Raw genomic sequence first — 25,709 nt, forward strand, 5'->3', positions numbered from 1 at the left:
TGGAGAAGATGGATTGTTTATATACAAAAGAAGCATAGAATAGTGGAATATAATTTAGGTTTTTAATTAACTGGTTCTTTTTTATGTATATATTTCTCTTATTCATGCAGAATTTATATACCTTGTGGAGTTAGAGATATTATTAATTGTTTACTTATATTTGAATATTATCCTGGGATTAGGTTTGGGAAGTCTCGGGCGGGGGTGGGTGGGGGATGTGGGTTCTATATTATATTTGTGTTATATTTGTATGTTTTCTCTTTATGATGAAAATAATAAAAAATTTTATTGAAAAAATAATAATAAATGTACTAATGGAATATGAATGTATTATCATTACTTATTACCTTATATTGTTAGAGAAAATTTCTTGTATGGTTATAAAAATGGAAAGATACCAATTGGAGATAACTAGATGGTATTTAACTGTTCAGTCTTACAGGTTTAAAATACAACATCAATTTGACAAATGTAGCAGATGTTTTGTATACAGATACTGAAAGGACAGTTAAAGTTGTATGCTGAGAAAATTAAAATATTCTGACATACAAAGACTATTTCTTCCAGCTTTCACTAATGAAAAAGAGTAGGTATAAGGATGAGCTGCTATGTTGCAAAAAAAAAAATATTCTCAACATTGTAAGCACCAAGGTTTTTTTTTTTCTTGATGGAATAAGAGTCAAATGCAAGGCTCAAGGCACATAGACAGTTGAAAAAATCCTGATTCTTTTGAGCACGTGCAATCTGGTACATAATTTATAATAGGCAAAGAAAGTAGACAAGAGAAAGAGGCTACATGAGATACTGATAAAGAAAGGAGTGACTGAACAAGCAGGGGACTGAGATGGAGTGGTAGCCAAATGAGCAGTGGACCAAGAATATCTATGGTGATAGGGTTGAAGAGGATCAGAAGATGTCTGCAGGAGGTAGCTGAGGAATCCAAGAGAAGTGCCTGATAGGAGAGATGGTCTGTAAAGGGACCAAATCATGTCAGAAAATAAAACTGCATGTGGCAACCCTGAAATGAAAATCAAAAGGCAATTTTGAAAATCAAAAAGTTTTGGTTAGAAAGAAAATGTGAGCAAGCTATCTTTTTCTCTCTCCCTCTTGGGCAGTGTAAGACTTTTTTTTCCTTAGAAGTGAAAGCAAGGAATTAGCATTCCAATTATTGCAATTATTAACTATGGGAGACAGCAAAAGCTTTGTCTATTTCACACTTGAAGATTGAAACTGAGGGACTGGCAAAACGTGTGTCATTTTTTCATTGACTTTCTCCTTCCAAGCTTTCCAAGCAAAGACTTTTCTAGTGAGAAAGTGAGAACGAGTTTTGGCAATCATATCAGCTCCTTCCAGGTTCCCTGTTGACTTGTGAAAAGTGTCAGGGGATATTAGAAAATGTGGACCACATGATTATGCCTGACTAGGGCAATGTTGAACAGTAACAGTGCAGTGGGGTTGAAGCAGTAAAAAAATCTCCCAAATTTCATTGCCTCGGGACTAATGGGTCCTGGCATTCTGAAAGATAACCTGTTTGAGGTACCTTTGTTGACAAAGTTTTGCCCTAGGATTCAGCATTTTGCCCAATTGAAGGTTACAAAGTATCAAACAGACACAATAATGTTAGTAGTATATAGATTATAGTTTTTTCCTTACTAATTTTGTGTATTTTTCAGACTTTATTAAACCCTTTAGTTAATATTTTGGAAACATTATGTTGTTATCACTGTGACAAACAAATCTGAGAAAGTTCAAAATCTCTTCCCAAGAAAGCAGAACTCTTGGAACAGATTCATCCCCAAAGAAACTTTTATTAGGAGAAGTTGACAGCAGGCATAGAAGGCAGGATCTGAGGGTTTCCCACTCAAATTAATAGGTTAAATGAGCAAAAGGTAAACCTCAGCCCAACAGTTCATCTGGTCAGTTCAAACGGGCCAATCCCCAGGTGTTAAGTCGGCTGTGGGAACGAGGCTGATAAGACCCCATTCCCAAGGCTGTGAAAACATTGTTGAGTCTTCGCACCTTCTCTTCCGCAGTGAGAGATAAGCCAGATGGCCGGAGGCACATTCCTTTCTCACCCCAGGGTGACACCAAGGGGAGAATAGTTCAAAGAGCAAGCAGATAGAGGAAGCGGAGAGGATACATTGTAGCAGCTAAGCAAAAGGGCAATACACATACAGTCCCCCAAAGGTCTCTCCTCCCCCCCTAGGACAGTGATGGCAAACCTTTTAGAGACCGAGTGCCCAAACTGTAACTCCAAACCCACTTATCGCCAGGTGCTGGGTGGGCGTGGCTGGGATGGTCACGGCAGACTGGGTGGGCGTGGCTGCAGTGGGCATGGCCACCTCGATGTTGCTCATGGGGAGGGATGCTTATGGGGGCTGGGCAGGGTTGGGAGAGATCCAGGGGGTTTCTGGTGGGTGGGGCAATGGGCAGGAGGTTCATCCTGCAGGGTGAGGCGAGATGAGGCAGGGGGCAGGGCAGGGGTGTCATTGCTGTGGGGCAAGGCAAGGTGAGGCAGGGGACAGGGAGGCTGCTGCCTAACATCATCGGCCCCTGCACACAGAGGCCAGTGAGCACATGGGGGCCGACAGTGTCCGTCAGCAGCCACAGCCTGCCAACCCCTCGACTGGCACACTCTGGGGCTCCGTAGCCAGCTGCAAATACTGGGCCAGCCTTCTAGCAGCAGGCAGAGTAGGGGAGAGGGGAAGCACATGATGCAGACCGCCAGACGCGCCTACTCCATCCCATTTGTTTTTGATTGCGGTTGGAGAGCAAGTCGCTGCTGGTCATCTCCTTGCCCCCTCACAGATCTTGCCCTTGGCCCACATGTGGAACTTGTTCCCCTCACACACCCGACACACCTTAGCCCTGCGTCGGGCTGCCACCACCAGCAGCTTGTGCAGGTCCATTAGGCTGCCACCGCCGCCTCCTGCCCAGCCCTGCGCGTGGGATGATCTAAGTACATCAAACAGCAATAAAATAACAAGATCCAATAACTGAACTCAGCCATAATACTCTTGATAATGTAAGGCTGCTGGCATCTTTGTTCTCATAATAAATATAAATGATGAGACATAGAACAAAGGTTCTAAAAGCAATACCAGCCACAGTTGCTTGTTACTGGTGATCATGTATAAACAATATCCTTAGATCACCCAGGGATGCCCAAATAGAAAAATTAATGGAAGAAAAAGATCATAATAATGTTGATGTCTGCAGATCTCCTGCCCATATCCAGAGGAGATCAGTTAAAATAAATCCATATAATAGATGTGTTCAGACTGAGGCAGGGAAGATTGAAGTTACATACCATGAAGATTGAGTATAGTAGGAAAATGAGCAAAGGAAGCCTAGTCAGAATAACTAGATAACTCAGGGAGATGCTTATAAAAGGATATTAAGAAAAAAGTGACAAGTTGGGAACAAGTGTTTATCTCCTAATGAAGAGTCATGGCTGTTTCAAGAAAGCTGCTGTTACAGAAAAGGGTGGAAATCAGGAAAACCCAGATCTTCCAGGCAGATTTTAAAAAAAATCTTTATCAATCCTCCTTTAGTTTTATTAAGGTTGTACAATTATCACACATCACTCATTACAGAAGTCAAAGGGGAAAAATGCAAAATGGATGAACAAAACGTAGTGTGACATTGCATTTTCTATCTTTCTCACCCTAGATCAGCATTTCTCAATTTCAGCAATTTTAAGAAGTTTATATTTCAACTTCCAGAATTCCCCAGTCAGTCAGCCAGCAAGACTAGACTAAACTGGACTAGATGATCTGAATAGAAAGAATATACCAAAACATAATGGAGTTAGCCAGACCCCTACTCCAGCAGGAGTCTCTCTTCTACACATTGTTAGAGAACAGAATAAAAACAAATGAATAAAGGAGGTGGTCTGAAAGTCAGGACAAGTCTTAATATTTTCAGTCCCTCCCCGTCACAGTGCTGCACATAAATTATGAACAGGATTATTAATTTTTTGGCCCGGGAATCATTCATTTCAGGATCAATTCAGAACAGTATGTACCTACAGCCAGGATTCTGAACAAAACGGATTCAAGTTTGTCCATATTCTAAAGGGAAAATAAGAATGTGTCTGAAGTCATCTCATTGCTTCTCAGGACCCTGGCTCCAGATGCATCTGATTCATATCCTGGTTGGTAACTAGTCCTCATGTCTAACTTCCTCTGAATAACAGTTATCAGGGAACATAAGCAGAACAGTGTCATTGTACTCATGCCCTGCTGCTGAGCACTGACTGAGAGTGGTAGAATGCTAGATTAGATTGGCCTGATCTAGCAAAGTTCTTAAGGGGAACTTAAGGGGAACTAGGTTCAAATTGCCCCTGGGTTGTGGAGATACAGGAAAGAAGCCATTAAACATTTAAGTGGTTCTCAATTCCGTGCATTTCTCTTGATGAGTTATTATAGTGTGGGAAGGCAGCCTCCCCCCAGAGAAGGAAATATTAAAAGGGCAGAAAAATATATTTCTTCAAAGGATCTTAAAGTGGCAGAAAAGCATGCCCAGTTTTTTCTTAATATCCCCAAGTCTCCCTCCCCCAAGCAGAAACCAGCTCTGTAGAAATGCAGATGTAAATCATTCAGGAAGGTTGAAGCTAGAAGATTAAGAAGACAAAGACACCTACAATCTACATACACCACCCAAACTCTAAGACAGGACACAATAGGATTAACCCACAGATGCCAAAGGGGCACACTCAGACTCAGGTCAAAAGGACATGACACAGGAAATACAAAGCTTCAAACAGGAACAGGAAACAACCTCAAGAGCCCCAGAGGGTATAAAAACCCACTTCCTACATGTGCTCTCTCTCTCTTTTCTTCGAAAGCCATCTTTCTGTCTGGCTCTCTTCTTCAATAAACTGCAAACTTCTTTCTAAAGCAGTCACCATGTTGTTTATTCCCAGCTTGGACTGAACCATGATGAAGACTTTTCCTTCAACAATTTGGCACCCAGGATGAGACTCCAAGCTAACCTCTCCAATGGACTGAGACTGGTAAGCCCCATCTTGCTGGCAGCAGACCCCTTGTGTTTGTGGATGGGTTTCCCAGGCCCTGCCTATGTGGATCCAGGGTAGTAAAGGAAGTTTTGGGTTTGAGCTCAAGGGCTGCTTTGGAAAAAAGGTGAAGGTGAGTACCTCTAAATTTTAACTTTAAAGCCCAGGGGAGTGAGAGAAATGTGTGTATGTCTCTGTGTGAGTGAGAAGACCCTTTTTCCCAATCACAGTTGGATTTTGCTCCCTCTGGCCTTTCCTAATCGCAGAAAGGATCTGTTCAAGTGGCAGACCCTGGAAAGCATGGGGGTTTGGCCAGAGCGCAGGACCTTTTGTTAGGGAAAAGGGACAGGCTGTGTGCAAATGGAATGAGTGAATGAGAGAATTGGATTTGGGCAACCAGCTGGTAAGGCCCTGTAAGCAAAGCCCATCTGTAGGAGGGGCTCATACTAAGGCACAAAGCATAGGTCTTCCCAGACTCCTCCTGAGTCTGAAAACTGAAGGTGGTGAGGAAGAAGAAGGCACCAGTACCTGTCTGAGCTGAGGGTGGCATGTCCTCCCCGGACCCCTTTTTGGTCTGAAAAGCGTGGGTGGTGGAGTTCCCTAGGTGGTGTTGTTGTTAATTGCGAAGTCGTATCCGACCCATCGCGTCCCCATGGACAACATTCCTCCAGGTCTTCCTGTCCTCTACCATCTTCTGGAGTCCATTTAAGTTCACGCCTACTGCTTCAGTGATTCCATCCAACCACCTCATTCTCTGTCGTCCCCTTCTTCTATTGCCCTCAATCTTTCCTAGCATTAGGCTCTTATCCAGTGAGTCCTTCCTTCTCATTAGGTGGCCAAAGTATTTGAGTTTCAACTTCAGGATCTGGCCTTCTAAAAAGCAGTCAGGGTTGATCTCTTCTAGGACTGACCGGTTTGAACGCCTTGCAGTCCAAGGGACTTGCAGGAGTTTTCTCCAGCACCATAGTTCAAAGGCCTCAATTCTTTGTCGCTCAGCCTTTCTTATGGTCCAACTTTCACACCTATACATTGCAACTGGAAAAACCATGGCCTTGACTATACGCACTTTTATTGGCAGGGTGATGTCTCTGCTTTTTAGTATGCTGTCTAGATTTGCTATAGCTTTCCTCCCCAGGAGCAAGCGTCATGACACAGGAAATACAAAGCTTCAAACAGGAACAGGAAACAACCTCAAGAGCCCCAGAGGGTATAAAAACCCACTTCCTACATGTGCTCTCTCTCTCTTTTCTTCCAGAGCCATCTTTCTGTCTGGCTCTCTTCTTCAATAAACTGCAACCTTCTTTCTAAAGCAGTCGCCATGTTGTTTATTCCCAGCTTGGACTGAACCATGATGAAGACTTTTCCTTCAACAATAGCTTTAAAAAGATCCATATCAGTTTTTTCCTCTTAGAGCAAGTACACTCTGCCTAATTTTGGCTTCTGGTATCGTCCCAAATAGTGGAAGGAAGAGCTGCTGCCTCTTTCTGGTAGTTCAGTGCGAAGGGCTGAACATAATCTTAACAGCTGTAGGGTAGGAGAGAGGCGCAGCTGCTTTTAACCATTTGCTTATTTGCATTAGAGGCAATTGTCTCTACTGCTACACACCCTCTCCTCATGGTAGCAAGGCAGGAAGAATAAATCTATTCCCAATTGTTTTTTATTCAGGGAAAGAAGACAAAGACTGAGTGAGGTGGGGTGGACTCAAGTCTTCCTTGCTGCATCTCCACAGTTCACTCACTTTGCTTGAGCAGGTGAACAAATCAATCCCTCCCTTCCATTTTTTCTCCAAAGGGGGAAAATCTGTGGTCTGTATTTGTTTAATTGAGCCCTGGAAGAAGCCCTTTCCTCTCTCCCTCTCTTTCGGCAGTAGGGCTATGAGGAGGTGGTAGTTATGTTCACACAACCTGCTTAGCCAGTAAGTTGAAAAAGTTAAGGGAGAGCAGTATGCCATTATCTTAAACTCCCCCCACCTCAAACGTATTCACTAGGCTAGGGCCAGAAGCTTTTCAAAAAATTGTTTTTTTTCTTCAAATTCAAAACAGAACCAGTTCTGGTTCCAATAATCTGATGGTTATTAAGCCACAAATGACCATAGTAAGATGACAATGCATACATCTTTGTTGACCCTTTCTGATGATTAATTTGTTGTGTGAACATGGCCCAAGTTTGCTCTTCACCCAAGAGCAAAAGTCAGCGGAATCAGAAGTTTTTGGCAACTGTTTTTTCTGCTTGTTTATCTAAATAGGCCTGTGAGTAACATAGATAGCTAAAAAAATAGCTGCTGCCAGTCCCTTCATTCCCCCTAATGGCAGGATGTATGAGATTGAATGCTTCCTCCAGCCTTCTGGAGGAAAAGAGCAAGTAAAGGAAGACTAGTTGTTTTTCACAGTTGCAGCAACATGGCTTGCTCAGTCAGCCAAGCTGGGAATCAGCAATAGGGATGGTTGTCTGCATTATCCAAAGGGGGGTTGGGCTCAAGCTATACTGTAACGGGTTTATGCAACATATTGAGCCATAAATCAAGATTTACAGAGCACAGCAACTGGCTTGGATCACAAACTACACCATAACTTAGTCATACAATGGTGAATTCATTCATAGGGTGCAGACAATAGGTGCTCTTTACAACTGATGCTCTTTCACTCCCCATGGAGCAGTAACCTTCACCATGCCAAACCCAAGCCAATGAAGGGGAAGATGGCAGCTCCTCTGATCTGTCACTCCACTGTCTGCTTCGGTAGGTGAGGAAAGTTACTGATATAACTCTGAAGGGACAAATTTCCCAAGAAGCCCTCCTGCTGACAGTGACAACCCATCAAGATTTGGCTTTGATGACATTTGCCCAAAAAGTCTGGCTCTCCATGAAAGGCTCTGAATTAGGACAGGGCAAGATTTAAGGCTTGGGAAAAAGTTCAGAGAATAAAGAGAGCGAAAGGCTCAGAACGGAAAGCAGATTTCCAGGTTAGATCTTCAAATCCAGGCAACCAAGTTTAAACTCCAGGGGGCAAGAGGGCTCCCAAGTGGGAAGAATAAATAGCAGTGTAATTCTCTGGTTTAATACCGTATCATCCAGGAATTGAATCTGGGAGAGTGATTGAGAGATAAAGAGAGAGAGGAGAGATGTACCAAGCGAAAAAGACAGAGGAAATGGCAAAAGCCTTCGCAGTGGAAGGAAATTGCTTGATACTTCCTGCCCCCAAAGCCAGGGGGAGCATTCGTCATGAGGACATGCAGCTGTAGGACCCCCTTTTCCCAAGGAGAAGATGACTGGTTCCCCTGGATGGAGCTGCTCACCTCAAACATAAGCAAGATGAACACGCAGAGCACCAGGCAGAAGCTGATGTCAGAGTGGTTGTGGATGAGAAACTCCTGGCTGAAAGAGCGGGTGGCTTTTTGCCCGCCTGCGGAACGCCATGGCCAGAAGGAATGTGAGCAAGCAGCCTGGCCCCACCGCCCTTGCCTCCACTCAGAGCCGCCAACTTCTCCCCGGCCCCTGGACAACTTCATGAGCTGGCGCTGCCTCCTCCTTCCCAGCCCCAATAGTTGCCCAGGTGCTGCTGCCCCACGAGGCTGGGCAGCCGACCTGCGAGTGCCGCTGCCTAGTTGGGGCCTCCTGAGGCCAGCGAGCAGCCGAGGCAGCTCCAGACACCCGGCCATCCCTCATCCTCCTCCTCCACTGCATGGCTGGCTGGCCTGACAATGAAGGATCATCATCACCACCATCGCCCCATGAGGCTGGACAGCCAGTGTTTGAAGGCTGCCTCGTTGGGGCCTGCTGAGGCCAGCGAGCAGCAGAGGCAGCTCCAGACACCAGGCTGCCCACTTCTCTGCTGTGTGGCTGGCTGGCCGAACAATGCAGGGATCGTTGCCCCCACCGCCATCACCACCGCCACCCCACGAGGCTGGGCAACCAGTGTGCGAACTCCGCTGCCTTCTTGGGGCCTGCTGAGGGCCGGGAGCAGCCAAGGCAGCTCCAGACACCCAGACGCCCTTTGTCCTCCTCCTCCGCTGCAGGGCTGGCTGGCCTGACGATGAGGGATCATCGCCGCTGCCACCGCCCCATGAGGCTGGGCAGCCAGTGTGCAAACACTGCCTCATGGGCCTGCTGAGGCCAGCGAGCAGCCAAGGCAGCTCCAGACACCAGGCTGCCCCCTCCTCCGCTGTGTGGCTGGCTAGCCTGACAATGCAGGGATCATTGCTGCCACTGCCATCGCTGCCACCCCACGAGGCTGGGCAGCCCTTGCCTCCACCCAGAGCCACCAACTTCTCCCCGGCCCCTGGACAACTTCATGAGCCGGCACCGCCTCCTCCTTCCCAGTCCAGATGCCGCTGCCCCACAAGGCTGGGCAGCCGACCTGTGACTGCCGCTGCCTCATTGGGGCCTGCTGAGGCCAGCGAGTAGCCGAGGCAACTCCAGACACCCAGCCACCCCTCATCCACCTCCTCTCCTGTGTGGCCAGCCGGTCAAGGGGCTCGGAGCAGCAGCCGCTGAAACTCACCACTGGTCACTCGTGCTCGCTCACTCGATTGCTCGCTGTCTGCATAAATTGCTGCTCACTCACTCTCCCACCAAAACCTGTTCCACGCATGCCCACAAAGATGGCTCTGTGTGCTGCCTGTGGCACGTGTGCCATAGGTTTGCCACCATGGCCCTAGGAGTTTGGCAGAACCCATAGAATGGAAAAAGAAATGGAAAAGGCCACCCACCAAAGATATGGGTTCTGACATGCTGACCCGCTTAAAAGAAAGAGAGATCCACCTATAAAAGTTAAAAAAGGAGATAAAAAGATGGATTAGTCTGGTTTATCAGGGTACATTGCATGGAATTTACTAAGTAGCCTAGGGGCTAAAATGGCGTTTAAGGACCCATTCGTTCTGGGATGGAGGCAAATGCTTCCAAGCAACTAGATATTGAGGGGATCCATGATGTTTTCTAGAGTCCAAAATGTCTTTAATTTCAAAATGCTGCTCCCCTTCTACCATGATTGGAGGGGAGGAGGTGAGGCAGCTGGCCTTAAGGACGAGTTCAGTTCACGCTTTAAAAGGCTGATATGAAATACTGGATGAAGCTGGTTAAACGTATTAGGGAGCTCTTGCTCGATTGTTACTGGATTGATTATCCTTTTAATGGGGAAGAGTCCTATAAATTTTGGTCCCAGTTTTTTAGAGGATTGTAGGGACTTCAGATATTTTGTAGACAAGTATACTTTCTTTCCTACTTGAATGGTTTGGGCTCAATTCGTTTTTTTATCTGCTTGGAATTTCCTCACAACTGGCCAGGTGTTTTGGAGTTATGCAATCAACTCTTTTAAAGAGGGGATGGTCGGTTTGGTAGAGGGTAGTTCAGGCATCGGATTAAAATTTTATCCCATCGCTACTTGGAACGGAGTGTAGCTGGTGCTGGAATGTACTGTATTATTGTAGGTGATTTCTGCGAATGGCAGCAGGTCGGTCCAGTTGTCTTGTTGGTAGTTTATAAAGCACCTTATGTATTGCTCCAGTACTATGTTCGAACATTCCATCCTACCATTCATCTGAGGATGATGACTAGATGACAGTCCCTGGGTGGTCCCCAAAAGTTCTAGGAAAGCTTTCCAAAACTCTGAGGTAAATTGCACCCCTCTATCTGATATAATCTGTTGTGGGGCTCCATGTACTCGATAAATATGCTGTACAAATAACTTTGCTAAGGTTTTGGCAGTGGGGATTTTCTGGCATGAAATAAAATGCACCTGCTTAGAAAATAAGTCCATTATGACCCAAATCACCGTATTTACCACTTTCTGCTAATTCCACAATAAAGTCTATAGAGATCTCCCACCAGGGAGCTAATGGGGTAGCTACCGACTGTAACAGTCCTGGGGTTTTCCCCTGTCTCCTTTTGGCTATTGTGCATATTGGGCAACTAGCTACATAGCTTTCAATGTCCTTTTTTATCGATGGCCATCAAAATTGCCATTTCCCTAGATGGAGGGTTTTTATGAATCCAAAATGTCCAGCGGATTTGGAGTCATGGCAAAGGTGCATGAATGTTAGTCTTTGGCTTTTTGGAATGTAGAGTTTCCCTCCCACCCATGGAAGTCCATCATTCATGGTGCATAAATTTTTGTGGCTCAGGAACCATTCGTCTTTCTCTAGCACTTTCCTGAATTCTATTCCAGCTTGCCTTATTAGAGTTTTTGGAGTTTTGGCTTGCGCTCGAGTAGTAACTGGTGCTGCTAATTGCTTTGATGGCATGAGTGGATCTGTTATCTCTGATTTGGTGCTGTTGTATTGTGGTAACTGTGACAGTGTGTCTGCTAGGAAATTCTTTGCCCCTGGTAGATATTTTATGGTGAAATTGAACCAGTGGAAATGCTGGGACCAGCTCACCTGTTTGGGAGACAATTTTCTGGGTGTTTTTAGGGCTTCCAGATTCTTGTGGTCAGTCCATACCTGGAAAGGGATCTTATTCCCCTCCAAGAAATGTCGCCATTAAGAGACCTTACCGGACGGCATACGCCTCTTTTTCCCAAACCGCCCACCTTTGTTCTGTCTCTGTGAGTTTTCTCTATGTGTAAGCACAAGGTTGTAATTTTCCTTCATTATTCTCCTGCAGCAGTACTGCTCCTACTACTACATTACTAGCATCTGCTTGAATTATAAAAGGTTTCTCAGTATAGGGGTGTTTTAATACTGGTTTGGCTGAGAATAACCTTTTTAATTTCTCAAAAGGGGCTTGGCATTCTACAGTCCATTTCAATGGCTGACTGGGCTTCGGTTTCCCCTCTCCTTTTGTCTTTACAATTACCTCCTAGTAGAGCCCATTCTAGCATAGCCTGGACTTTTCTTGGGTCCATCTCCATGCCATTAGATGAAATGCAAGGTAATTGAGTCTATCTTTGTGTAACTCTCACTTAGATAATTTGGCATACAAATGGGCTGCCTGCAACTTGTTCAGCATGGCTCTGACCAGTTTTACATGTTTCTCCTTAGTTCGGTAAATATCAGGATGTTTTCCAGGTAGACAAGCACCCCCTTATAAAGGTGTTCCTGGAGCACCTCGTTTATCAATTGCATAAATTCTGCGGGTGCCCCCTGAACCCTGAATGACAGAACTCTGAATTGCCCTAAGGGGCAATTGAATGCAGTTTTCCATTCATCCCCCTTTTTGATTCTGATGCCTCTCTCAAGTCCAACTTTGAAAAAATCTTCTCTTTTGACAAATGCACCAGCATGTCCTTCATCAAAGGGAGGGGGTAGAGGTTACTTTCACTCACTGCGTTGAGAGACCTATAATCCACACAGACATGAAGAGACCCATCCGTCTTTTCGTGAAATAGCACGGGGCTGCTGTTTTTGGCCTTGCTAAATTCTTCTCTACAAATTTCTTTAATTCCTCTAATTCCCATAGGGTCATGGAGTATAATTTTGGTTTAGGTAACTTTGCCCCCGGGAGTATTTCAATAGCACAATCTGCAGGTTGGTGAGGGGGTAATTTGTCAGATCTCTCCTTGCTAAATACCTCAGCCAGATCCTGATATTCCTCTGGTATGCCTTCCAACTCCCCCTCACTTGCTGCTGCTGCACTTTCTGGGGATTTCACCCCCCCTTTGGCCTGGATTGCCTTCTGGGTGTCGATTTTTTCCCTTTGGGAATCTCAGTTCTCCAATCCTCCAATCCACCCTGGGGTCCATTTTGTTAGCCACACCATGCCTAATATGAGTAGGCATTCCATTCCAGGGTTCACCACAAACGTTAAAGTCTCTACGTGGTTCCCTATGGTAAGCTGAACGGGTTGCATGGCTTCTGCAGCCTCCTCACTGGGATTCCTAGGTTTCCCACCAGGGTTGGGCTTATGATGCAACGAGTGTAGCCAGAGTCTATTAGAGCTCTTAACGTGACTTTTTCCGGCATCCTAGGGCTGAATAGTTCTACGTTTCTGGTGAGGGGCGCAATGGGTCCACTTACCAGGGGTTTGTCCTCCAAGACATTTTCTGAAGATTCTGAGGGTTCTCCGATCTGGGTCAGAGTTCCTCCCCCCTGTTTGGATGGGGTTAGGACTTCGACAACCTCCACACTTTTCATCACCATTTCCTTTGGCTTCAGTGGGGTTTTCCCTGGTTTCCCCCTGCTGTTCAGTCAGGCTTTCAAACTGGAGTCTTCGAGTGGCATTTGGTGGTGCGGTGACCATCCTTCCCACATTTGAAGCATCCCGTTGGTCGGGGAGTAGTGGGAGTCTGTTTTACCAGCTTCTGGGGTGCCTCCGCTGGGGATCGTCCCCAGGATCTCCCCAGATGACATTGCCTTCTTTCCTGATCGATCTCTGCTTCCTCAGCCAGGCTATACCAGTTGTGGAGTAAGTCAGAGTCGCGCCAGGGAATGCAGGCATAATACAGGTCATAATTTAGCCCATCTTTGAAATGTCCCACCAAAATTTCTTCTGGCCAATTAAGTTTGCTGGAAAGGGCTTGGAATTCCTCTGTATATTCCGCCATAGGGCGCCGGCCCTGCCTGACACTTTTTATGTGTTCTCTGGCTTTCCGATCAGCTAAGGGATCTTCGAAGCGTCTTCTCAGGGCTGCCATGAAGTGGTTAAAATTTTGCAATTTCGGCGCATCTGCATCGTGGAGGCTCACCATCCAATCGGCCGCTGCCTCTTCTAGTGCCATGGTCACAATTCTCATCCGCCCGTGGTCACTGGGGATGTCTCGCCCATATTCCTCCATGTAGCTCAGGATGTGAGCCAGGAAAAACCCCAATCTGTGTGGTTCTCCATTGTACTTTACCCCCAGATACAGGAACTTCTGACTGGGCCAGTGACCTCTCCTCCTTCTGGGTCAATGACTGGCTCCATCAGCTGGTGCGGCTCAGGCAGGAGTGGCTGCTGCTGTAGTGGTGGCCACAGTTTCTGAAGTGCTGATAGAAGGACCCGGGTTTGCTACCTCAATTCCGTTGCCCTCTGCCTCTTATGCTGTGCCTGGGTTCACCATGCCACGACATGGGTCAGTTCTCTCTTCCTTGAGTGAGTCGAAAGCAACTCTTAGCATGTCGATGGCTTGCTCTAGGAACCAGCTGGAGTGGGCTGGTCTTTCATCCTCATCCTTGCTGATATGGAGTGATCTCTCCATCTTCAATTTCCATCCCGGTTGACGACTGCTGCATTTGAGGGTCACCTTCCTTGCCTTCCGCTCCCAGTCCTCCTTCTTCCCAATGCCCATCGATCACCTCGGCTTATCTCGGTGCTCTGCGACCATGACTTCATCAGAGGAGCTGGAGGAATGCGAGCTGCATCCGCTTGGGCCAGTTCAGACATGGTTTGCTCAGTCCCCCTGGTAAGGGTCTTCCTTCTGGGCTGACCAACTTCTGCAGATCCTGGCTAATATAAGAACCTGCTTCAAAACCTCTTCCCAAGAAAGCAGAACTCTTGGAACAGATTCATCTCAAAGGGAACTTCTATTAAGAGAAGTTGACAGCAGGCACAGAAGGTAGGATCTGAGGGTTTCCCACTCAAATCAATAGGTTAAAGGAGCAAAAAGCAAACCCTACCCCAACAGTTCATCTGGTCAGTTCAAACGGGCCAATCCCCAGGTGTTAAGTCCGCTGTGGGAACGAGGCTGATAAGACACCCCAAAATCAGTGCACGCGGCTCCAGCTAATGAGCTCTGTGTGAAAAGTCCAGCTGGGCAGTGAGTGGGGCAGGAAAGGAGAGGATGTCAGAACCCATTTCCCTGGGGGGGGGGGAAATCTATCTCATCTCTTTCCTATTTCTTTCTTTCTGAGGGTTCTGCCGTTCCCCTGAGGGGGAGGGGGGAAGGCTCTGAGGTATGTTATTCTGCTTTGCTACAATGTATCCTTTCCGCTATTCCTGCATGCTGATGACTCTTTGAACTGTCTCTCCCTTGATGTCTCCTTGGGGTGAGAAAGGAATGTGCCTCCGGCCATCTGGCTTATCTCTTGCTGCGGAAGGGAAGATCCAACAACATCTTCACAAGCATGGGAAAGGACCCCGTTATCCTTTCCCACAGCAAACTTAACACCTGGGGATTGGCCCATTCAAACTGACTAGATGAACTATTGGGGTGGGGTTTTGCTTGGGACTCTTTTAACCTATTGATCTGAGCGGGAAACCCTCAGATCCTGCCTATCATGCCTGCTATCAGCTTCTCCTAATAAAAGTTCCTTTTGGAAAGAAACTGTTCCAGGAGTCCTGCTTTCTTGGGATGAGGTTTTGAAGTGGGCCCTGACATTAGGCAGGATCTGCAGTAATAGTCAGCCCAGAAGGAAGACCCTTACTGTGGGACTAAGCAAATTATGTCGGATATCGGAATGGAAAAGGAAGAAGCTGCCATGGGGGGGGGAGATCTCCCACCTAGCAGATCCCAGCCGATACAGTTCTTAATCATCGAGCTCATCAGACGAGTTAGTGGTCATGGAATGCCGCCACAAGCACAGGTGGTCAATGGGCATCAGGAAGAAGAGGACTGGGAGACAAAATCCAGGAAAGTGACGCTTAGATGCGGCAGTCACCAACTGGGTTGGAAAGTCAAGATGGAGAGGTCACTTCGCCTTAGCGAAGACGAGAACGACCGGCCACCCCATTCCAGTTGATTCCTGGAGCAAGCCATCGACATGCTGAGAGTCGCCTTTGACTCCATGAAGGAGGAGAAAGCTGACCCGTGCCGGGGCACCATCAACCCAGGCTCAGCCGAAGGAACGGACAAAGGAGGGGGTGAACCAGCAGTCCCAGGCCCTTCCATTAGCACCACAGAAGCAGCAGCCATTGCTACAGCCGCCACCGGACGTGCCGCACCAGCTGACGGAAATGGACACAGATGGAAGAAGGGACATCGATCCATCTGAAAATTCCTGCCACTGGGAGTAAAGTATTGTGGGGAGCTGCACCACCTGGGATTTTTCCTGACCCAGGTATTGAACTACATGGAGGAATACAGCCATGACATACCGAGTAACCACGGCCAAATATGGATTGTGCAAGCCGCCCTAGATGGCACCGCAGTGGACTGGGTGGTGGATCTCCATGACATCGATGCCCCAGAACTGCAGAATTTCAATCAGTTCATGGCAGCCCTCAGATGCAGATTTGAATACCCCTTCGCTGATCGGAAAGCACGAGAATGCATCAAAACTTTCAGGCAAGGTTGGCAACCTGTAGCAGAATATATCCAAGAGTTCTGAGCCCTTGCCAGCAAGTTGAACTGGCCAGAAGATATATTGATTGGACATTTCAAGGATGGCCTGAACTATGACCTGTACAATGCCTGCATCCCTCGAGGGGCCCCAGACTGACTCCAAGAATGGTACGTCCTAGCTAAGGAAGCGGAGATTGATTGGGTCAAAAGACAATGACTGTTGTGGCTCCGTCCAGTGGGTCCCTCTCATCAGAGGAGGAAGGCTCTGAACATGAAGGAGAGGAGATGGCCAGGCCTCCCTCTCCAGGCCCTTCCCCTCTGGTGCGGCCTTCGGTGCCTTCCGACGGAGAGGAGTTTGGCCAGGAGCCCGGTGTTTCTGGGATTGGCCAGGAGCCCGGTGCTTCTGGGATTGGCCAGGAGCCCGGTGCTTCTGGNATTTTTGCTGGATATTCTGTTGCAAGCACTCTGGCAAGTTATCTTGGATTTATCTCTGTTTGCTGTGCATTATCAGTAAAGGCTTGGCAGGCAGCTACGAAGTTGCTGCCAAGAATTCATTTGTCTTTGGCTGTGCCGAGCAGTTTTTCAGGCCTCGGCTGACTGGTTGGGGGGTGTGGGTCAGACGGGGGACAGAACAATGACATGGAGGGAGATCTTGGGGGAAGTTGCCAGCAGAGCAACCCTGTGAACCAGCGAAGCAAGCACCAACCATCCAGAGAATGACAGGATGTTTCAAGTGCAGGAAGGAAGGACACCACACAGCTGAATGCCGCTCATACACCCCTGTTCGAAAGCCTGACCGAGCCCCAGCCGGGAAGCCCAGAAAGACCCTGATGAAACCAAAGGAGACAACCATGAAAAGCATGGAGGTAGTTGAGTTCCTCACCCCATCCAAACAGGGGAAGGGAACTCCGACACCACCAAGAGCACCACCTGACTCGTCAGACGACAACTCGAAGAACGAACCCCTTGTAAGTGCACCTATCAGAACTGTAGAACTGTAGAAATGTTTAGCCCCAGAATGCCTGAGAGGGCGGCACTCAGAGCACTAATAGACTCTGGCTGCACCCATTGCCTCATAAGCCCAAGGTTAGTGGGGAATTTAGGAATTCCGGTGAGGAGGCTGAAGAAACTGATTTCATTCAGTCAATTAGATGGGTCCATTGCAGAGGCGACACCAGCCAACTCACCACGCTGCCCATCCAGCTCACCATAGGGGATCACGAAGAGACTATAATGCTTGTAGTGACCCCTGGCATGGAGTGCCCCCTTATTCTGGGCAGGAACCCGTGGGTGGAATGGAGGACGGGGGAACTCAGATTCCCAGATGGAAATACAATAAAGACCCCAGCTCAGCTCCAAAACGGGGGAAGTCACTCCGAAAGAGCAGTGGTGGTGGAGGGGGAAAGGAGTTACAAGACATCCCAGAGGAATACAGGGACTTAGCTGAAGTGTTCAGTGAGAAGAAATCTGATGAACTCCCCCCCCCCCATCAGCCCACTAACTGCTCCATCGAGATCCTCCCAGGGGCGAAATTACCCAAGCCAAAATTATATTCCATGAGCCCACAGGAGCTGGAGGAAATGCAAAAGTTCATAGATAAAAATCTGGAAAGGGGTTTCATTCAGCCAGCGAAACCTAAGACTGCAGCCCCAGTGTTATTTCAAGAAAAGAAAGATGGGCATCCCTGCCTCTACGTGGACTATAGATATCTGAACGCAGTGAGCGAGAGTAACTTATACCCCCTCCCTCTCATGAAGGACATGCTAGCACACCTATCGAAAGGAAAAATCTTTTCGAAAGTGGACTTGAGGGAGGCGTATTACAGGATTAGAATTAAAGAAGGAGATGTGGAAAACCGCTTTCAATTGCCCATTAGGGTGTTACTAATTCAGAGTTTTACCCTTCGGCCTTCAAGGGGCACCTGCAGTATTCATGCAATTAATAAATGATGTGCTCCGAGAGCACCTATATAAAGGGTTGCTTGTTTACCTGGACAATATCCTGATATTCACTGAAACGAAAGAGGAACATGTGAAATTAGTCAGAACTGTACTAAAAAAAAGCTCCAGGCAGCTAACCTGTATGCTAAGCTGTCTAAGTGTGAATTTCATAAGGAAATATTGACTACCTGGAGTATTGCCTCTCGCCAAGAGGCATAGAGATGGACCCTGAAAAGGTCCGAGCTGTACTAGAATGGGCTCTGCCCCGCACCAGGAAGCAATTGCAAAGTTTTCTTGGATTTGCTAACTTTTACCAGCAATTCATCCCCTTCTTTGCACAGATCGCGCTACCAATTACTAACTTGTTAAAGACAAAAGGGGAGGGGAAACCCAAACTGAGTCAGCCATTGAAATGGACAGTAGAATGTCAAATTGCATTTGAAAGGTTAAAAATACTATTTTCCACAGAGCCGGTTCTAAGGCACACTGATACTGAAAACTGTTTTGTAATTCAGGCTGATGCTATGGGGGCAGTATGATTACAAGAGAATGATGAAGAGAATTTGCAGCCTTGCGCATACACATCAAGGAAACTCACAGATACAGAGCAAAGGTGGGTAGTTTGGGAGAAGGAGGCTTACGTGGTCCGATGGGCTCTTCTAACCTGGCAGCACTTCCTGGAGGGGAACAAAATTCCTTTCCAAGTGTGGACTGACCACAAAAACTTGGAAGCACTAAAAAAACCCAGGAAACTGACCCCTAAGCAAGTGAGATGGTCACAACATTTCCACTGGTTTAATTTCACGCTAAAGCACTTGCCGGGGAAAAGTTTTTTCCTAGCGGACGCATTGTCCACACTGCCCCAGTACAATAGCCACCGAACAGAAATAACAGACCCACTTATGCCAACAAAACAATTAGCAGCACAAGTCACCACCCAAGCGCAAGCAAAACTTCAAAAGCCCCTAGTGAGCCAAGCAGGGATTGAATTCAAAAAAGCACTAGAAACCGATGAATGGTGTTGTGGCTCCGTCTTGTGAGCCCCTCTTATCGGAGGAAGAAGGCTCCGAACATGAAGGAGAGGAGATGGCTAGGCCTCCCTCTCTAGGATCCTCCTCTTTGGCAATGCCTCAGGTGTCTTCCGACAGAAAAGAGATTGACCAGGAGCCAGGTGGTTCTGAGATTGGCCAGGAGCCCGGTGTTTCTCAGATTGGCCAGGAGCCAGGTGTGTCGGATAATGAGGAAGAAAAGTTGTGGCTGGATCCACGCCAGCGTAGGAGCGACAAGCGTGCGCAGCAGAAAAAGAGACGTGCCAGAGATTAAGCTGAGTCACTGGACCACACCCCACAGGCTATAAAAGGGTGGTGGTGGCCATTTGGACCTCTGTGATGGACAAAAGCTGAATCTCTGGCGCAGTAGTTTGCTGTGGTTTTAAACTGTGTGTATTGTTTTTGTTTCTGTGTGTTTGGAGTAAAAGGTTTTGGCAGGCAGCTACGGAGCTGCTGCCAAGTTTCTTATCTGTGAAGTGGTGTCTGGAGAAGTCTTTAAACTCTCGGCTGGCTGTTTGGGTGTGTGGGTCGCAACGGGGACAGAACAAATGGTTCCTAAGCCACAAAAACCTATGCACCATGACCGATGGTTTACCATGGGTCAAAGGAAAGCTGTACATCCCAAAGAGTCATAGACTGACATTCATGCAGCTATGCCATGATTCAAAATCAGCTTGACATTTTGGATTCGTAAAAACTTTGCACTTAGTGAAACAGCAGTTTTGGTGGCCGTCAATAAAAAAGGACATTGAAAGTTACATGGCCAATTGTCCAACTTGTGCTGCAGCAAAGAGAATGCAAGGAAAGACCTCAGGCTTGTTGCAACCAATAGCGACTCTATCAGCGCCTTGGAGAGAAATCTCTATGGACTTTATTGTGGAGTTACCAGAAAGTGGGGGGGAACACAGTCATTTGGGTCATGACGGATTCATTCTCTAAACAAGTACATTTTATCCCATGCCAAAAAATCCCCAATGCAAAGACACTTGCAAAGCTGTTCATCCAGCACATTTATCGACTTCATGGAGCCCCACAATGAATCATCTTAGATAGAGGGGTATTGTTCACATCAGAATTTTGGAAAGCATTCCTGGGACTGTTGGGGACCACACAGGGGTTGTCATCTAGTCATCATCTGCAGACGTGGTCAGTTCCAGAAATAGGGAGCTGGCCTGGAGGCCAGTCCCGAGAAAGGGAAGTGGGATGGCTACTGGGTGGCACCAGAATGCTAGAGGTAGGCACAATGTTAAGGTATAAAGCCTGCTTCAAAGATCTGGGTGTTGCCTCTTGGCCCAGCTGTCAGACTTAATGACTGCTAGTCCATGTGGTCCTTATTGCAATGAGTTGTTGAAATGTAAGTACTGAATTTGTATGTTAAATTGAAATAAATCTCTGGATCCTAACGTGAGAATTTTGTTGTGTGTTGTCTCTTGTTTCTTTTTAACAAGTTTTTCCCCTGACACAACGCAGTGCATTCCAGCATGGGCTATACTCCTTTCCAGGTGGCGACGGGACAAAGTTTCAACCCGATGCCGGAACTCGCATCAAACGACCCGACCGTCCCCTCCTTGAAGGAGTGGATCACATAATTACAGAATACCCAGCCAGTCATGAGAAAAGCATTAAATGAAACTAGGGAAGCATATAAATTCCAAGCAGATAAGAAACAAAGAGAACTTAAACCATTTCAAATAGGAGAGAAAGTTTACCTATCAACGAAGTACCTAAAATCCCTGCAACCCTCAAAAAAGCTAGGACCGAAATTTGTAGGACGATTTCCTATTAAAAGAATAATCAATCCTGTCACTGTAGAATTGGAACACCCAAAGACATTCAGACAAGTTCACCCAATTTTCCACTGCAGCCTTTTAAAATGCGAACTGCAATCGCCCTTAAGGCCAGCTGCAGCTCCTTCCCCTCTTCCAATCGTGGTAGAAGATGAACAACATTTTGAAATAAAAGAAATCCTAGATTCCAGAAAACATCATGGTTCCATCCAATATCTAGTAGCATGGAAACACCTGTCACCTTCCCAAAATGAGTGGGTCCAAAAACATCATGTTAGAGCCCCCCCGACTACTTAGTAAATTTCATGCTGCATACCTGGACAAACCAGACTAATCCTTGTCTCCCTTATTTCTGTTTTATTTCTACAGATGGATCTTTCTTTTTTCTAAGGGGGGCAGGATGTCAGAACCCATTTTCCCTGGGGGGGGGAATCCATCTCATCTCTCTCCTATTTCTTTCTTTCTGAGGGTTCTGCCATTCCTCTGAGGGGGAAGGCCGTGGTATGTTATTCTGCTTTGCTACAATGTATCCTTTCTGGGGTTCCTGCATGCTTTGAACTGTCTCTCCCTTGATATTACCTTGCGGTGAGAAAGGAATGTTCCTCCGGCCATCTGGCTTATCTCTTGCTGCGGAAGGGAAGGTGCAAAGACCCAACAATATCTTCGCAAGCATGGGAAAGGACCCCATTATCAGCTCCTTTCCCACAGCGAACTCAACATCTGGGGATTGGCCCATTCAAACTGACCTGATGAACTATTGGGGTGGGGTTTTGCTTGGGACTCTTTTAACCTATTGATCTGAGCGGGAAACCCTCAGATCCTGCCTATCATGCCTGCTATCAGCTTCTCCTAATAAAAGTTCCTTTTGGAAAGAAACTGTTCCAGGAATCCTGCTGTTTTGGGATGAGGTTTTGAAGTGGGCCCTGACAGAGGATATAAGAGGAGGGGGTTTGGCGGGAAGAAGGAGGAGTGAGGGCGGAGAGAAGGTAATAGGGAGGAGAGGAGAGATGCCAGTGGGACAAGTCTGATGGAGACAAGGGGATAGGAGAAGCTTCTGTGGGGCAAACCTGAGAGAGAGAAGGGGACAGTACCTGGCCCTTTGAGGGCAACCATAATGCTGATGCGGCCCTCAATGAAATTGAGTTTGACATTCTTGATCTATGCACCATGTTTAACTGTGGGTATCTGTAGTTAATGCTGAACTGAGAGGAGCCAGGATAGAGAACTGCAATACAGGGAATCCAGATTTCTTTTGCCAGAGCTCTGCTACTTTAAATGATAGCTAATCTGCTTAAAATAACACTTGAATCCTCTCAAATGGCAAACATGATCGTAATTAGAACTAGCCTATGAGTTATTTCTAGACCTCTCTGATTAGACATCAGCATATTTATAAATGCTTTTTTCATATTACTAAGAAGTTTAATAAAAGCTGTTCAATATATTGTTTTACCATCTCTCTCTCTCTCTCTCTCTCTCTCTCTCTCTCTCTCTCACACACACACACACACACACACACACACACACACACACACACAAAAACACTTTTTTCAATTTTTCTAATATTATTAAATCTGCAAACAATATTTTGGCAGAAATACTTATCTATCAAAGAAACCTCAGACAATATCCTGAGAGAAACCATAAATTCTACATGAACAACTTTGTATACTTTAAGAGAATATTGATATCCCGTGAAAATAAGGTGGAAAATAAATATTCTGAGCACAAGTAAATACTTGGGTTTACTGAGCATAAATAAATATTGGATTTGCAAAAGAAGACTGTTTGGGGGGATAATTAAGAAAGAGGAATGAAATACACAAAAGTATGAGTACTCCATTAATAAAAGTCTTTAACAATAAAAAATTTTTATTAAAAAGAATGATAATTAGTAGGAACTTTTAAAAATGGCAGCAAAATATGAAATAATGTTTCTCAATGCTTAATATTAAATAAATATAATTAAATTATATTCAGTGAAGAATCAAAATAGATCATACAAACCTTTTAAATCGTCAGGAAAAATTCTGAAGAATTTTCATGTAGGATAATGGAACTCTTCAGCCTTTTTTTCTAAGAAAACAGGAAGTTTGAGCTGCTTTAGTTATTCATTCAAGAAAGCTTGATCCACAGTAAGTATTGAGATAACCGTGGCCCCTGACTTACATCTGTCTTCTCTGACTGTAATTCCTGTCCTTCTCATCTATATTTGGCAACTGAACTCATGTTTCAGTGAACTGTCACTATCTGAAATTTCAGCATAATAAAATTGAGCCTAGAAAAACAAACAACTTCTATGTTTCAAACTTAAACATTCAAGAAAACTTGAATTGCTGCTGATTATAACAAATTATCATATTCTTGCTGATAACCATGTTCTTATTTACTACTGAAGAATTTTAAAATGTGACACAACTACAGCTGTCTACAGGGAATGTTTTGTATAGTGCTGGCATTAGAAAGCAATTCATCCTTCATGCTTCTTTTTGGAAAACAAAAGAAAGAAATGATATTAGACATGTATCCATTTTTATTCTAAACAACCTTTTACATCTGTAATTTATATTGTATCAACACTCTCACAATAAAAATGACTCAATAAAAGCTTAATTTGTGATATCAGACTGTATAGTAGATTAATGCATGAAACTGACTATGCCTGTAAATGTCTTTTAATATTTTCATAGCTGTGTCCCTTCTTTAACACTGATGTACAACATATGACTTCATTTTAATTTCTGGATCGCTAGTGTTATATACCTGAGAAAAAATCCTGTACTGGAATTTATTTTAGAAGAATGCACTTTTAATATATCCATTTCTTTTGCATTTTTCTCTCTTTTTAGCATAGATTTTTTTTAATTAAAGATGATATTAAACAAGTAAAACAAATTACAATAAACAACTAAAACAAATACAAAACCTAATTTAAAAAAAAGAAAATATATTTATAAAGTGCAGAAATCCCTGTCCCAAATAAAAGAAAAGGAAAAAAATAAGAAACAGAAACTTTCCCCTTCATTCCCAATAAGTATATTCAACACTAACAACTTAGTACTGTCTCTTAAAATACAACCAAACACCTCTTCATTCCATACCTCACCCCATTTTCTATGAACTCTTCAGCTCTCTTTATTAATCAGCAGATATGCAAGTAAAAGTAACAAAAATAACTGATTAATTCCCCCTTTAGGGTGGAAGATCTCAACTTATGACCACAATTGGGATTAAATTTAACAAAGTTATTGTTAAACAAGATGCCCATATGATTCACTCAGTGACCACAATCCTATTACTCCCAGTTGTGATTGTTATACAAACTTCTTGGTTGACCAAGAGAGCTGCCTATCGAAGGATTTCAGCTTCATGCAGAACTGCTAGAGAATTTCAGCTCCATAATTTGTGTTGACAGTAAATGTACATTCAAAAAATATATTATTTCAGTTGAGAATGCTATTGAAAAGTAATACTAAAAGGGGATTGGAAATAGAAAAACCAGTGATATTTATAGGAAGTTGTCCCCCCTTTTTCTATTGGATTTTTATTAGAGAAATCACCTGAGAGTTTATGTCTACATATTTGGAGATGCCCAGTTTGGAGAAACTGAAATAGAATAATAATAATAATAATAACTTTATTACGGTCATAGACCAGCAATAGACATCACTTTTTACAATATATTAAAAAAAAAAAAAAAGTAGTAACATTAATAGTAAATAATAACATCCCTGTTAAGAAAATACACGTTCCCAAAATGTTAGGGTCACTCCTAGTTTACGTGAGTGGATAGCCAGTTAGTGTGTGAGTAAATATAATGTTCCAAACTTTATTAGAGATATCTCCAAAAAATTGGCACAAGTTGACGGCTATAAATCTGTAACAAATTTTTTTCTTGTGGACATTGCCGCAACATAGTATTTTGCCACTGTATGCGTGATAGAAGGGTTTGAGTCCTCAAGGAGAAAGCCTACATAAAAATTGTCTGTCCTCCCTGTCAATCTCTCTAATAAGGGGAGAATATATGCTGTCCTATAAACTTGGTATAACTCACAGTACAATAAAACATGTGAGATGTCGGAACTTCCGGTGGCATCACCGCGCCGATGGCGGCTTTCTTTTAAGCCGTCCGCCTCGGGCCTGTGTGAAAGCTGCAGGAACAGCGCTCAACAGCTGTTCCGCGGCTCAAAGACTTTCTTTCTGGGCATAGGGGAGACGGTGAGACTTTGCCGGATAGAGGTTGAGTTCCCTTGTCCTCTTTTTGGAGGACAAAGGTGAGAACTCCCTCGGAGTCCGGTCTTTCTCCACACCTCGGGATGCCTTTGTTCTCAGGAACAAAGCCAGATGCTGCTACCACTTCTGTCAATTTAAGAGACTGTAAGTAAAGTTATAAACAGACGGAGCTGACCAGGAGGACTGGAAAATTGGATTAATTGTGACTTTAACTCGAATAAAAAAAGTGTCTTCTTCAATTGTTATTTGAATTATAAGAATTTGGAAAAGATGGCTGCGGAAGGGAGTTTCCCTGTTTGATCCTTATGAGACTTTCACTTTTACCTGGCAAAGAAAAGACAGATGAAACAAAGTATCAGTCTTTCTGTCAATCTTAGTTAAGAGCAAGCTTTCTATTCCTTTTCTATTTTTGCTCCATATAAATAACAATTGTTGCTTTTTTGAAATTAAAAGAGAGTTATAAGATGTGATAAAGGGTGAAAAGAATTAAAAAGTAAAAATGGCTTCAAAACGCGCAGGAACTTCTGCTTCTTTGAAAGGCTCAATTTCCT

At 45.1% G+C, this 25,709-nt stretch overlaps 1 protein-coding gene across 1 annotated transcript in view; it reads right to left on the bottom strand.

Annotated features, from left to right (window-relative positions):
* The window catches only part of LOC107287979 (palladin-like), a 42,606-nt gene extending 18,887 nt beyond the window's left edge, over positions 1–23,719 (bottom strand). The window contains exon 1 of the mRNA XM_015816550.1: positions 22,933–23,719. The gene's annotated coding sequence lies outside the window, so the exon portion shown is untranslated. The remainder of the gene's footprint in view (positions 1–22,932) is intronic.
* Positions 23,720–25,709: the final 1,990 nt, after the last annotated feature.

The sequence above is a fragment of the Protobothrops mucrosquamatus genome, unplaced genomic scaffold (genome assembly GCF_001527695.2).
Source record: "Protobothrops mucrosquamatus isolate PMUCROS unplaced genomic scaffold, P.Mucros_1.0 scaffold464, whole genome shotgun sequence".
NCBI classification, from domain to species: Eukaryota; Metazoa; Chordata; class Lepidosauria; order Squamata; family Viperidae; genus Protobothrops; species Protobothrops mucrosquamatus.